The sequence below is a fragment of the Schistocerca cancellata genome, chromosome 7 (assembly GCF_023864275.1).
Source record: "Schistocerca cancellata isolate TAMUIC-IGC-003103 chromosome 7, iqSchCanc2.1, whole genome shotgun sequence".
In the NCBI taxonomy this organism is placed as follows: domain Eukaryota; kingdom Metazoa; phylum Arthropoda; class Insecta; order Orthoptera; family Acrididae; genus Schistocerca; species Schistocerca cancellata.
The window spans coordinates 19,245,083-19,260,814 of record NC_064632.1 but is presented as its reverse complement, the minus strand read 5'-3'; the positions used below and the strand labels follow the sequence as shown (position 1 = coordinate 19,260,814).

Genomic DNA, 15,732 nt, shown 5'->3' with positions numbered 1-15,732 from the left:
TACAGAAAATCTAGAGCCCAAATTGTTTACTCAGTCCGAGTTTAATTATTCGGTTAGGGGTCTGGTCTTAAAGAAAGAAATTGCGGAATTGCTTGGCTCTAGATTAAAAGGAAAGTACTTATTGGCAGTTGGAACCAGCATATACAAGTATAGAAAGAGAGAGCACCAATTTTCCATTTTTTTTCAACAAGAAGGTGATTTAGTGTACTGCTCAGACACTCCTAGTCTGATAAATGAGTTTGGTATTGAATACAACATGCTATTTATTGATTCATCCAAAACTAGTTTAAAGGCTGTTTTGTTACACAATGGTAACATGTATGCATCAATATCTGTTGGGCATTCTGTACATATGAAAGAAAGCTATGAAAACCTAGAAATAGTGATAAATAAAATATACTATTCTGCTCATGGTTGGATGATATGTGGCGATCTAAAAGCAACACGCATGCTCCTTGGTCAGAATGGTGGTGTTACCAAATTTCCATGTTTCTTGTGTGAATGGGACAGTAGGGCTAGGGATAAACACTGGTGCAAAAAGAACTGGTCTGTGAGGGAGTCTTTAAAACCTGGTGAGAAGAACATTCTACGCAAAAACCTTGCAGATCCAAAAAAGTACTCCTATCACCTCTACATATAAAGTTAGGCCTTATGAAACAGTTTGTAAAGTCTTTGCCTGATTAAGTTGTAACAAAGCGTTTCATTAATTCCCCCATTTAACGTATAGCCTAGGATTTTTATACTATATAATAAAAATCATATTAGTCGAAAGCTATGGGTGATACAAAAAAACTGAGGCTAGATTTGGATTCAGTTCATAAAAATCTATAAAGATCAGCTATCAAAGTAGAAAAAGTTTTTTAAAAAAAAATTTCGTTGATCTGTGTTATCAACCACGCTTTAAAAGATAAAATACAGTCAACGGAAACCAAAAACTAAAATAACTGCAAAAACGGACTATGACAAGAAAGTTATCAACTGCGAGTTTCCATCGTAGAAAATGCGCTTTGAAACTATCACGATAAATCCGATTCGGAAACACCAAGAAACATGGAAATTTATTTGGCGTCAGTATTCTGACTTGTCTGATGCAGCCAGTAACGAATTCTTCTCCTTACCAAACTCTTTATCTTACGCATCATTCTCAGTTATTCCTGTCATCATAGTCCCCATCAGTCTTTATTCTCTACAGGTCCCTTTAGCACATTGCATGTTATTCTCTGACCATAACAAATGTTCTATCATCCCGTCCCTTCTTCTTCCCAGTCTACTCGACATGTTCATTTCCTCGCCAGTTCTACGGTGCACTTCATTTCTTATCTTATCAGTGCTTCTAATTGTCAACATTCTTCTATAGCCCATTTCAGACCTTTGGATTATGTTCTTCCCCAGTTTTCCCACTGCCCATACTACATGGGATTTTGCGCTCCATATGTATATTCACAGGAACCTCTGCCTGAAATTAAGGCTCATATTTAATACATGATCCTCCTTTTGGTCAGGAACGCCTGTACAGGTCTGCTTGTTACTGCCGCCTTTTTTCGTCCGTCATGTGGTGATTTAAAATGGAATGTTCATATAATGTTGATTGTCGGTAAAGCAGATGCCAGATTGAGATTCATTGGAAGATTCCTAAGGAAATGCAATCCGAAAACAAAGGAAGTAGGTTACAGTACGCTTGTTCGCCCACTGCTTTAATACTGCTCAGCAGTGTGGGATCCGTACCAGATAGGGTTGATACAAGACATAGAGAAGATCCAACGGAGAGCAGCGCGCTTCGTTACAGGATCATTTAGTAATCGCGAAAGCGTTACGGAGATGATAGATAAACTCCAGTGGAAGACTCTGCAGGAGAGACGCTCAGTAGCTCGGTACGGGCTTTTGTCAAAGTTTCGAGAACATACCTTCACCGAAGAGTCAAGCAGTATATTGCTCCCTCCTACGTATATCTCGCGAAGAGACCATGAGGATAAAATCAGAGAGATTAGAGCCCACACAGAGGCATACCGGCAATCCTTCTTTCCACGAACAATACGAGACTGGAATAGAAGGGAGAACCGATAGAGGTACTGAAGGTACCCTCCGCCACACACCGTCAGGTGGCTTGCGGAGTATGGATGTAGATGTAGATTGTGCTCCCAAGCTAACATATTTCCTTCATTTCATGTACTTTGAGGTCACCAGTTGTCATGTTCTTCGCTTATCTCTTTTTTGCTGTTTCTTGTTACTTTCGTCTTTCTTCAGCTTATCCTCCATCCATACCTTGTAGAGAAATTTCAAGCGGTATTAAATTACTCAAAAACCCCAGATTCCAAGGAGAAGGTGAATTTTATGCAGAAATCCGGAAGATAAATGATGAATACTTAAAGGAGGGAGTTCACAAGAACGAAGGAAAATATGGAAAATCGAACGAATTCCTTCCGGACGGATGTGTGCGCTAATGTAACAGTTTAAGAACATGTGGGACAAAACAAGCACCAGTAGTTATAAAGGAGTACTTCTCCAGCCGGTCACCTACAAAATTCTCTAGATAGTCCTCTTAAAGAGACTTGGGAAACAAGTGTATCCACTTCTGTGACAATGTAGATGTTGAATTCTACATATTTTTAGAGTAACGGCGCCGGCCGAAGTGGCCGTGCGGTTAAAGGCGCTGCAGTCTGGAACCGCAAGACCGCTACGGTCGCAGGTTCGAATCCTGCCTCGGGCATGGATGTTTGTGATGTCCTTAGGTTAGTTAGGTTTAACTAGTTCTAAGTTCTAGGGGACTAATGACCTCAGCAGTTGAGTCCCATAGTGCTCAGAGCCATTTGAACCATTTAGAGTAACGGCAATTCAGTACATCGTGACGGCAAAATTCTAAGTATTTACTGCGGTCTTCCAGGAAGTAACATCGGCACCGTATCGTTATTATGTTTAGACCTTACCAAGAACTAACAGGAATAAACACAACGGATATAACAGCAAGCCAATATTTGTTCTTCCTTCTACTATTCTTGACTGCCATCCACTAATATTTTACTGGCGCCCATGTAACTAGAATATTGAGCCAGGTGAGAACAAAATTACTACTGGCTACTTTCTTGTTTCAGATGTTAAACAAGAAATCCTGCAAAATAACCTTTCTGGCTAATGTTAAGGAAATAATACCGTTTGGAATACTGAAAACGCTTCTCCTGGCAGAACGCTTTGATTCGGGACATTTATCACCCATCAATAGTTTTATTGAGATCTTTCTCTAAAATACAGTAACTCTGAACTTTTAGTTATTATTCTTTAGGGGATATCCAGATTTTCGGAAAGTCTGACGGTAGATCGCCCGTCTCATAGATTCTGCACACGAACTTGACCAATCGTTTCATTGCCCCTACCCCTCAGTGACTTCAGAAATTCCCATTGAGTCTGTCTATCCCTCCGTCCTTATTCGAAGTAAAGTCAAGCATATGTAATACAAATGAGGTTATAAACTCCGTCCTGACACGCCTCGGAAGGCCCGACGACTCCGACCGACGGCGTTGTCGCCCTCAGCCGACTGGCGACATCGAATGCTGACACCGAAGTGCGTGGGGACAGCACACCGCTCTCTCCCCGCTATTGACAAACAATATTACACATTCACAGTAAAGTAGCTGTGCTTTATAAATTATAGAGCGCAGCAATCATTCGTCCTTTTCTTAGCAGCTTCTATTGCGCAAATGCAGATTTGGGCTAGTGCCTAGCTATTATCAATTCACTATTTTCTAATCTCGATGCATGTTAGTTCCCTGTTGTTCGGGCGTAGGCACTGTTCTGCTACTGTAATGTCCATAAGATCTGAAATTAAGAAAATAAACATAAATACATGCTACTCTAGAATGAGATTTTCACTCTGCAGCGGAGTGTGCGCTGATATGAAACTTCCTGGCAGATTTAAAACTGTGTGCCCGACCGAGACTCGAACTCGGGACCTTTGCCTTTCGCGGGCAAGTGCTCTACCATCTTTTTTTTCATTTTTTCGTTGTTGATCGTTGTGTTTGATCGTCGCGGACGTCACATGACAACCGTTTAAGTTCGTTGTTTGATCCTTGATCAGTTATTTTTATTACAGAGGCGAACCAGCTCTCTGACCGAACACGCTCAGCTACCGTGCCGGCAAAGCACGACTCACGCCCGGTACTCACAGCTTTACTTCTGCCAGTATCTCGTCTCCTACCTTCCAAACTCTACAGAAGCTCTCCTGCGAAACTTGCAGAACTAGCACTCCTGAAAGAAAGGATACTGCAGAGTGCAGAGTGAAAATCTCATTCTGGAAACATCCCCCAGGCTGTGGCTAAGCCGTGTCTCCGCAATATCCTTTCTTTCAGGAGTGCTAGTTCAGCATGGTTTGCAGGAGAGCTTCTGTAAAGTTTGGAAGGTAGGAGACGAGATACTGGCAGCAGTAAAGCTGTGAGTACCGGGCGTGAGTCGTGCTTCGGTAGCTGAGATGGTAGAGCACTTGCCTGCGAAAGGCAAAGGTCCCGAGTTCGAGTCTCGGTCGGGCACACAGTTTCAATCTGCCAGGAAGTTTCATATCAGCGCACACTCCGCTGCAGGGTGAAAATCTCATTCTGGAAACATCCCCCAGGCTGCGGCTAAGCCATGTCTCCGCATTATCCTTTCTTTCAGGAGTGCTAGTTCTGCAAGTTTCGCAGGACAGCTTCTGTAAAGTTTGGAAGGTAGGAGACGAGATACTGGCAGAAGTAAAGCTGTGAGTACCGCTCGTGAGTCGTGCTTCGGTAGCTCAGATGGTAGAGCACTTGCCCGCGAAAGGCAAAGGTCCCGAGTTCGAGTCTCGGTCGGGCACACAGTTTTAATCTGCCAGGAAGTGTCATAACATGCTACTCTGTTGCACAGAACAGTTACTGCAAAAATAAAACTGCACACTGTTTTATATCAGCTTTTTTCCGGCTTTTCTTTATAAAAAAAATGGGCTTTTGCAGAAATGGTAACACTACTCCTCACTTTCGTTTTCTTGTGCGATTCCAGCTTCATAACTCCTCACGCATCCGCGTTTTTCACATTAGCAACTGTTTAATAGATAAGTTATTTACAAACAGAGTAAACATTACTCAGAATTTATACATTCTGATTTCTATGTCGACATAGTTTCTTATATCAAATATGCAGGTGAATTGATGCAAGAGCCTAGCCTAAAATATGTATGTTATGAAACTCTTTGCCAACAATCGAATACAGGCTTCGGACTTACAAAAGACATTTGTAATTAAAAACATTCTAATCAAAGTACCCAAAATAGATACTACAACTCTGTCAGCAAAACACAGAGTATTAATGGGACTGAAACGCTCATTTTAAACAGAGATTAATGAATAATTCCAAAGTGGTGAATGACAAGCATTGAGGAAAATTTTAGGTCCAAAACACACTGAAGAAACAGCATAGAGACAAGAAGCAAACAAGTGAATTGGAAGGTACACCTATATTTATCCGAATATAAGTAAATGCTGGTTAAAATTATGAGAAGGAATTTAATAGACTGCCTGAGTAATCCATAAAAACAGAAAAGAAAAATACCGTGGTCAGCAGACCTGATACACAAGCTACTTAGCAATTAAATTAAATAAAAATTTGACAAAAGAAACCGTTATGCAAATTGCGAGCTAAAGCAATGATATATGGAGCTAAGATCACATATGCATTTCAGGGTCCTGATTCCATCTTGCTCGTAAGCAGAACAGGTAAAACAGGTTAATTAGCATGGTATTTTTAAGTCCAGTGTAACAGAAACACTGAGTACCTTTTATTTTCCTGATGATGCAGTAGGAATGGGGTAACAAGTGAACTCATAAGGAATTGTCACGGCATTTATTGTACGGAAATTTAACATACCCATATTTTTGTAATGGATACAAGCGACTAGTTATATACATACTAATGAGACACTAGTATAAAGAGTCATACCTTACAATTCTTAATCAGTGGGGTCAAGGGGGCGGGGATTGGGTGCGACACGTACAAGAAGTAAGGACAAACACGAAACTTCCTGGCAGATTAAAACTGCGTGTCGGACCGAGACTCGAACTCGGGACCTTTGCCTTTCGCGGGCAAGTGCTCTACCAACTGAGCTACCCAAGCACGACTCACGCCCCGTCCTCACAGCTTTACTTCTGTCAGTACCTCGTCTCCTACCTACCAAACTTAACAGAAGCTCTCCTGCAGAACTAGCAGAACAAGCAGAACTAGCACCTCAGTCTGCTTTCGGCCGGTGAGCGGCGAGGACGTCTTGTTTACGTCCCGTCCGCAGAGTCGTGAGCGCGCGTAGTTTGTTTACTTCCTCGCCGCAGCTAATACTCGCGTCCGTTAACACTGAGTCGCCATGGCTCATTTGTACAGAAAAGCTACCATCAAGATCAGCTTCCAGCCCGACTACGCAGGACCACGAGCCTTTGAAGTCGAACGATTCATCCGTTACGATGTTCAAATAGCAACACAGCACATCATCGGTATCCACCTATCCATCACCAGTAGCGTCGTTTACGTCAAGATGGTCGATGACGAGTTATGTCACGCAGTTGTGAACAGATGCGCGAACACTCGCAAGTTCAAACACTCCGATGGTCACATCGGAGAGGTTACTGTTGACCATGCTGGACTAGGATTACGCACACTAAGAGTCTTCGAACCCTTTCGAAGTACCACCGCACGTCGTTACCTCAGCTTTCAGCCCTTATGGGACGGTAATTAGCCACGTGGCCGAAAAATGGAACACCTTCGAGACGTACCAAGTCCTCAACGGCGTCCGACAAGTGAAAATTGAATTAAAGAAACATGTGCCTTCCTACTTAGTCATAGGTGGCTGTCGAGCAATAATTATGTACGACGGCCAACCTCGTACTTGTTCTGGTTGCGGCCAGGAGGGTCATGTGCGCTCGGCGTGTATTCAACGTCGGGTTACACAACTTCCATTGCATGACACGACACCACCTCCTACGCTCACGGCCCTCCCCCTCAATTACGCAGAGGTGACACGATCGACCGTCATGACAGACGACAACCCCCCCGGAAGACAGGAAGCGTTAGAATGCGCACCTGTCGCCGGTCCTGGACTGACCAACACCATTACGGTGTCTGCAGGGGTTGAAGAACGCCGCCCATCGACTCCACATGAAGATTCGGACGAGAGAATGGGACTCGACGCTAGGGTTGTACCGACCTCTGCCTTTCTACCTGAGGGGGATGCTATACGGGAACTCTTTCGGACACAGAAACCCACGTCCGCAAACAAAGGTCACCGAGAAAACATAAAAAACGACGTCGCACACCCTCAGACGATTGCCTCCAGCGGACGTCTTCTCCAGTTGACGACCGGACGGCCGACGAAACGACGAGGAAAATGGATGACACGAGATCGCCTTCACCTGTCACTTTGTCTGATTTTGACAAATCCGATTCCGCTCTCTCGAACAAACGGATGGCCAGCGCCCGCCGTTGGTACACAACCGGAAACAACTGCGGATTCACCCTTAGTCACTCAGCCCACAAGTGTTCTACCGCAGCCACCGTTAACTTACGGACTTTGGGCGGATGACATTGAAGACGATTCTACGGCCGCTGTGGTGGATGAGGAGAGGAGTCTCTCCTCCCACACCTCGGCCCCTCCCGAGTAGCAACAGATGACGGCGCGGACACGGCCGGCAGATCACAGGCCCCACCTTTTACGGCGACACTGACGGCGGCCCCCACCGCAGGAGACGATCTGCAGACCTATCGCTTAACGACCATCAACATTAATACCGTTCGGACACGTACGAAGTTGTCGCTGCTCCAAGACATGCTCAATGCAGCAGACGTTGACATTGTCTTTCTCCAAGAAGTCTTCGTCGCCGATTTCCCGGGTATGTATGGTTATACGGCTCATGTGTCCCACGCCTCGCCAACTAACAGTAGAGTCGCAGTTCTCCTCAGAGAGGGCCTCGAGGCGGACGAAGTCCGATATCTCCCCGACGCTAGAGGAATGGCCGTAACGGTGCAAGGCGTCCGGTTTATCAATGTGTACGCCCCTTAAGGAACGAATCGCCGTCGTGACCGATCGCTCCTCTTCGCAGAAGGAATAGCACCGCTTTTTCAGGGCAGGCACGATGACTTGATCTTAGGGGGCGATTTCAATTGAACCCAAGCACCTAAAGATCAGCTGCCACGCCATTCACCGTGCCCCGAACTTGGGACACTCATCGGCGATCTCCAGCTAGTAGATACATGGGAACATGTCCGAGGAAATAGACCGGGATACACCCATTTCACGAGTCACTCGTGTAGTCGCATCGATAGGATTTACGTCTCCCATTCTCTCGCGGCAACGGTGAGTGACGCGGAAGTGTGGTCAGTAGCCTTTTCTGATCACGAGGCCTATATATGTGCCGTCACCCTTCGTCACCAACGGGTGTGGCGCAGCCGACATCCCTGGAAATTAAACCTTGCTCATCTCGCTTCTCCGAATTGTCGACGCGCCATCGAAGACACGTGGAGTTTGTGCGTCCGCCGCCTCCCAACGTATCCTACGTCGATTAGTTGGTGGTTAACCTGCGCCAAGCCGGCCCTACGGGGAACCTTTATTACGTATGGTCGTGAGACTGCTGCTTGGAGGCGGCAGACCCTTGATTTTTATTTCACCGTCCTTCGCGAATGCGCCTCCTTGCCACCCACACCCGAACGACAGTTGACAGTTCAGCGTGCGAAAGCACAGATCGTAGCCCATATGCGCCGACACCTCGAAGGGACGATCGTCCGAGCGCGGACACAAGACAGACTCGCAACGGAACGACTCACCATGTACCACGTCATCCGAGAACGTACACTGCGAAGACGGGCGCTGATGCATGCCATCACCACTGAGGACGGCCGTCATCACACCACACAACGCGATATTGCTGCAGCCTTCTTCGACCATTACACACGACTTTATTCTGCTCAATGTTCCGACCCGACGACGGTGACAGAAGTCTCACAACTGGTTTACGGCATTGTCCCACAGGATTTACAAACTGAATTATTGAACGACATTACGGAAAACGAAGTTATCGACGCCATCGGTAAAGGAGCGGCGAATAAGTCTCCTGGCCCCGACGGGCTCCCTGTGGAGTTTTATAGAACTTTCCAGTATTTACTGGCTCCCAAGTTGACAGACATCTGTCGGGAGCTTATGTCCCCCGCGGTGCCGCTCCCTGCGACCTTCGTAGAAGGAATAATTATACCGGTTCACAAACCTAAAGGTGGGGCTGAATACAAGGTTACCGCCCGCTAACACTCGTCAACTGCGACATGAAGATATTCACCAAACTATTAGCAAACCGTCTACGACCGAACCTACCTGACGTCATCTCGCCAGATCAGACTTCCCTAGGGGGTATCAACAACATCCACACAGCACTGAGTCGATACCGTGACTTAATAGCCCTAGCCAGGGCACGCCGCATCCCGGGAGCGCTGGCATCACTAGATTTTAGCCAAGCTTTTGATCGAGTGGATCACGCGTACCTAACGTCCGTTCTCCAGCACATGCAGTAACCACAGCAATTCACAGACGCCGAGGGGCGACTTCCAAAGTGCTCGTTAACGGACGTCTCTCGCAGTCCCTCCCGATTTTCCGCTCCGTCCGTCAAGGCTGCCCCTTGTCGACGTTACTATATGCTCTGGCACTGGAACCGCTCCTCTGTGGCCTCCGTCAACGCCTCACCGGTCTTATCCTACGTGACGTCACATTTCGCTGTACAGCATATGCTGACGACCTGGTTCTCGTGTTCCGAAATCGCGACGATGTCAACGGAGCACTAGAATGGATTACCACGTACGGTGTGGCTTCCGGCAGCTGTCTCAACGTCGCCAAATCGGTCGCCATGACCAAAGGAAACGGGTTGACCCCAGCGTGTGTAGATCCCCTACAGCTTCGTGGCACTATCAAATGTCTCGGAATACAGTTTCACGACATCATACGGCGCACTGCGGATCTTAACTACCGCCGCTTATTACAACAAATTCGGGTCCAGGTCTTCAACCTTCGTCTGCGGACCCTCGACATTCTCCAAAGGACACACTTCGTCAATGTTTACCTCGCATCGCGCCTTCCACACATAGCGCGTGTTCTCCCAATACCGTTACCGATGGCTCGACGTCTATTAGCGGCATTCGGAGCCAGGTTTGCTGTTGGAGTCCTTAGCTCCGGCCTCCCTTATGCCCCCACTGACGACGCAAGACATACCCCCACCCTTCTACTACTTCGGGAACTTTTACATCGAACACAGCTATGTCCGTATCGCAGTACCACCGACGAAAAGGCGTCGGCGCGGAATATATATCATGTCCTACAACAGAGGCGCCCACCAAACATCGTGGAGACCAAAAGCCCTCAGGTTAATTGGAAGGTGATGTGGAAGACGATTCACGCGGTTCCACTGGACACAGCCGTCCGATCCACATGGTACATCACAGTCAATGGTAAACAGATCACCCGATCACGCCTCCACAAGATAAACATGGCGGAATCGCCTCTCTGCGTAGACTGCGGGATACCAGACACGGACGAACACCGTCTCACATGTGGCGCGGCAGAAGACGTATGGCGCTTGGTGCGACAAATTTTGTCGTATTTTCTACGAGTGACTCCGGAACACATTACACCTCGGTTTCTACTATTTCCGGATCAACAGTATTGCCCGTGCGCCAAGACCAACGCTGTCACGTGGATCCGTGTGCATGCGGTACACTACTTATTTCACGATGGACCTAAAGATGTATTAGACTTTTGGAACTACCTACAAGAACGTCATTGCAAGATCGTACGGAACCCGAAATACAGACAGTATTTTTCTAATTACTTAGGGAGTGCCCTACGCGACCCTCCACGCAGCTGGATCATCAACAGGTAGGAGAAGATACCCATTGAGTGAGCTGACATGACTAAGTTCGATTCTCGGTGGAACAACATGATATACGTGAAGACGTACCTGGATGATGAAGCGTAAGGATAGTAGCGACACACCCTTCTGCATCCTGTATGAAGCACTTTTTTTTTTCGTTTTCCCCATATACATTACTTCGGTGTAGGAACGTGCCGAGATATTGTTTTCTTTTTCCCAAAGCACGATGTGGTGCTAGATACATTTATTTTAGTTGTGGGATAAAGTTAAACCACATTAAGAATGTATTAAAAACAGTAAATAAAAATAAATAATAATTCCCACAAAAGATTTCCCCTTCCCATCCCTGATTCCTTGACGGACGAGGGGGACACTGCGACCAGGCCTCGGGTTACGACCGCTGATCGCTCTGCCTTCCCCGCCCTCCCCCTTACTCCTTTAAAAAAAAACTGCGGAACGAGAAGTCCTTGGTTCAAGCCTTCATTCGAGTGAAAAGATATCTTTCTTTATTTTCGCAAAGTTACAAAAAAAAATACAAAAATGAGGTCCTTGGTTCAAGTCTTCCCTCGAGTGAAAAGTTTAATTTTTTTATTTTCAGACAGTTATTACCCGTCCGTCAAAACAAAACAAAAAAGAATAAGAAAAAAATTTAAAAAAGTAAAAAAAATTGTTGGTAGAGCACTTGCCCGCAAAAGTCAAAGGTCCCGAGTTCGAGTCTCGGTCCGGCATACAGTTTTAATCTGCCAGGAAGTTTCATATCAGCGCACACTTCGCTGCAGAGTGAAAATCTCATTCTAAGGACAAACACATTTTCCAAACGCACAAGGGAATCTTGAAGTGCGACAACCTGTGAAGGTTCGTAATTACGCGACTTTGATAGGAGAAATGACTTGCTATACGAATACGCGAGCAGGAAAATGTACAGAAAAAGGTATTGCACACAAAGTTGTTGCACTGGCCGAGACAGCTCGTCGATGAGTTCGAATTTCAGACCTTGGCTTTATCCCTGCACTCACACGTGGTAGAATCTAAACGAATATTCAGAATAAGCAAGCACTCATAAACGGTTCAAATAACCGCATACTTTGTGCTACAATACCAGATAAAATCCCTTCTGTAGCATTCAGAGAGGAGAAAGACACATTGTGTGGCTCTTACTCGTAATTGGCTTCAAAAACACGTGGTTAATCACACGAACGAAGCATTATAAAACTATGTAATTCAATAAGTTATATCAAAATATCAAGCAGAAAATTTCTATAGCATTTTAAAGAGAAAAGTACACACTACAAAAGCACCTATTTAGTCTGTAGCACATTTAAATGATCCGCAATACGAGTGGTTCATCACGCGAGAATATCACAAAACTGAACTAGTGTTTTGAACATGGCTGTCATTAGCAACCGTAATTAATTACAATGTCACAAATTTCCAGCCAACCGGTTGCAAATAGAATTTAAATGTTTTAATCGTCGTTTTAATGTTTTTACTAGAGCGATGTCGCTCAAATTTCCTTTTAACGACATGTAAGGTAATAGTTTCCTCTGAAGAAGGCACCCCTAGTTGGCGTTGGAAACTAGTTAAAGAATTTTAAATTCTATTTGCAACCGGTTGGCTGGAAATTTGTGACATTAGAAAACTGAACTACTAAATCAGCAATCTACACCAAAATAGAAAGCAAAATACATTTTGCGTTATTCGTTTTGTAAATAAAAACCGTATTTTTCTTGCTGCTATCTATTTTATTTGTTCCAGATGCGTTTCACCTTTTTACTTTAGGACTTCTTCAATAGGGTAGTTACTTGAGTATTTGGCCGGTATCTGCGTTTCCTCTCATTTGGTCATATACTGGAGGTCGCACTATAACTGCACCTAAGAAACATAAGAACATTTTCACGTAACGAACTTTTTTCTTCACACTGTCCGCGTTCTTTGCGCTAATTCCTGTGGAGCACTGTCGACGACACGTTAAACGCTAACCTCTTGCTGCTCCTATGGAGCACTGTTATTCTTCCCTCACTAGTTGTAGATATTTTACCGAAAACTGTCATTTAAAGACGTAACTACAGTGTCTTCACGTTATATTCCTTCCTGTTTGATATGTTTACCAAACGAATCACCTAAGAATGGGGCACAATAATTTCAGACTGTCCACGCACTCTCTCTCTCTCTTTCTCTTTTATATTACACGACGGCGTCATGTGTTTCTTCGTCGGCGACAAAACGCTAACGGCAGAGGCAGCTGGGGCTGCATTTCTATCCACTGGGAGAGAGTCGTGGCCACGTCCTGCCCTGCACTCACCCTAATAGGCGAACTTCAGCCAGCCACGAGCGGAGCCCGGCGTTTGCTTCAATCTCGCGAACCTCTTGTGGTCCAGTTTCACAAAGCTGCTTTGGGCTACGTCTGCTTAGATGGGCAGAGGAGGCAGGTCAGTGTTGGCTGAAAAACGTAGTGGATGCCGTTCGGACCTGTTTGCTTTGTTTTTCTCACTTTTATTGTCTGTAAATCACCGATGGAGGCAACAAATACGTCAGTCATCGATGGAGGCAACGAGCATCATTTAGAACAGAAAATACTTTTATAAACTGAATTCTTATTCAATGGCAAAAGCAATGTTCACCGTAGGTGTCATATACTCTTGGTTAGAGAAAAATGTTTAAATCTTAAAATAAATTAAGTGCCATTCCATTACTGACGCAATCACTGTATAGCGTACCACGTATTAAACGCGAACACAATATATGTAGTGGTATATGCTTTTCGTTTGATCTGCTGTTAAAAATTATTTTTAAAAAAGTCTGTGTTTCAATGATAATAAAGTTAAAGTTAATCTATGAATTGGATGCGACGTACAGGTACAACTTTCGTTAAATGTAGGAATAATTACAGATTATGGAAGATAGCAACACCCGATGGGATACTATTACACAGCACACTACAAATTGTAACATTTTTTTCAGGTCAGTATTAGACATTGAATCTTTCTCTAAAATCTCTTAAAATATTTCGTAGATCAGGATTAAGGAACTAGGTAGTATAACATCATAAATACTCTTTACGAGTTCCCTATACACGACATAGCTACAGCAGCTTACCTTTTTCTTAATCGGGTCAGCATACTTCAGAGACCAACAACATACTAGTGGTAACGTATTTTATTACTTCGCGATAACCAGAGGGTGGAGTTGATAACGGTACAGAACCTAAAATTACCTCTGAATAGAGCTGCTCTTGAATCGTCTCTGCCAGTCAGAGATAAATTTACGTGGCAAAGTGCGCATTCGTAAATGTTACACTGTAGCCCCGCCTCACCTCCCCCCCCCCCCCCCCCCCCATCAAAGTGGCAAGGCTGAAGCTATTCGATAGAACTCGTGATTAAGTGAATTATTTCTTATAATGTGATCTATATTTTTTTGTTCTTTACATGTTTTACATTTTATTTGGTATTTTGAAAAAATGTCGATTCATATGAATTTTGCATTTATTATATATAATACCAAAGATTTGACTTTTCGAACATCATTTTGCGTAGTACATGCTTTCAGGTATTATGAGACGTTTCTAACATTGTTATTGAGATTTTTACTTACATTTTTCATTATACATGATTCACTGTTTTCACTTATTAGTGCTACTGATGAGGGCGATTGCTTTTTTCATCTGGGATAGTAACGATCAGAAAAGCCTTCCCATAAGGGCGTGGTTTCGTCAGAAATCTGGAGAAACTACGAAGAAGGCTGACAGCTTCATGGAACATGTACTTGACAAAATGTAGTTCCAGTTTACATAATATTTTTAAGTTTCTTTGGCATATATGACTTTTCATTTGAAACGAAATTAAATCCTTTAAAATTCTTTCAGGTAGGGAAATTCTGACTTTAAAATATTTATATACGCATTACAATAGTGACACATTCCTTTCCACATGGTTTTTGGATGGTTGAGTTTCAGGTCCAAGATACTAACACTTTTTTACGTTTCCAGTAAGATACTTTCAGATAGTTGTATGAGAATCTGAACAGATTTGTTCTGAGCTACAATAATGTTCATGAAAATCGTTTCAAAATACAAGCTTTTATTAACTGAACGCCTGAGTTAAAGATTTTTTTTATGAGTTTATTCATGAATTTTAGTGATGACAGTTGCACTGATTTTTCATATGGATCGCTTCTAAGACAAACTTTGATCAGACAGTAATGTTGTTTCCATCCAATCTTGATCATGTGACATCAGTCGTCAGTTGCAGCACGTGATGGTAATTTCAGCCAAGGGTGTCTTCATGTTCAGGTATGAGTTGGTCTGCAGGGAAGGAGTTGCAAGATTCGCCATCCCATATCAGGTGGCCGAGAATATGAAACAGTCAACCAACACAAAATTAGCAACAAACAATGGTTCAAACTTCCTGTGCAAAGAACGAAAACTTGATTAATAATCAATAAGAGGCAGAGGTGCTTCTCTTGCCCTAACTCATAATGCTAATCTACTTTCACAAACGGAAGCATTACGGTATATTGACCTCTCCTGGGTAGTGCACAAAAGCGATTCATCTCTGAGCATAATGCGGCGTCGTACGTGAGAAGTCCATGCTTCCCGCCGGCCGGTGTGGTCGAGCGGTTCCAGGCGCGTCAGTCTGGAACCGCGAGACCGCTACGGTCGCAGGTTCCAATCCTGCCTCGGGCATAGATGTGTGTGATGTCCTTAGGTTAGTTAGGTTTAAGTAGTTCTAAGTTCTAGGGGACTGATGACCTCAGATGTTAAGTCCCATGGTGCTCAGAGCCATTTGAACCATGCTTCCCGGTCACAGCAACATTCCAAACGCAGCCATTGGTGTTACCGGTAGCC

The 15,732-nt window shown here is 44.4% G+C and overlaps 1 non-coding gene across 1 annotated transcript; it reads right to left on the bottom strand.

Moving 5' to 3' along the window:
• Nucleotides 1-6,034: 6,034 nt before the first annotated feature.
• On the bottom strand, nucleotides 6,035-6,111 carry Trnas-cga (transfer RNA serine (anticodon CGA)). The gene has a single exon. It is a non-coding gene; the product is annotated as a tRNA-Ser (tRNA).
• Nucleotides 6,112-15,732: the final 9,621 nt, after the last annotated feature.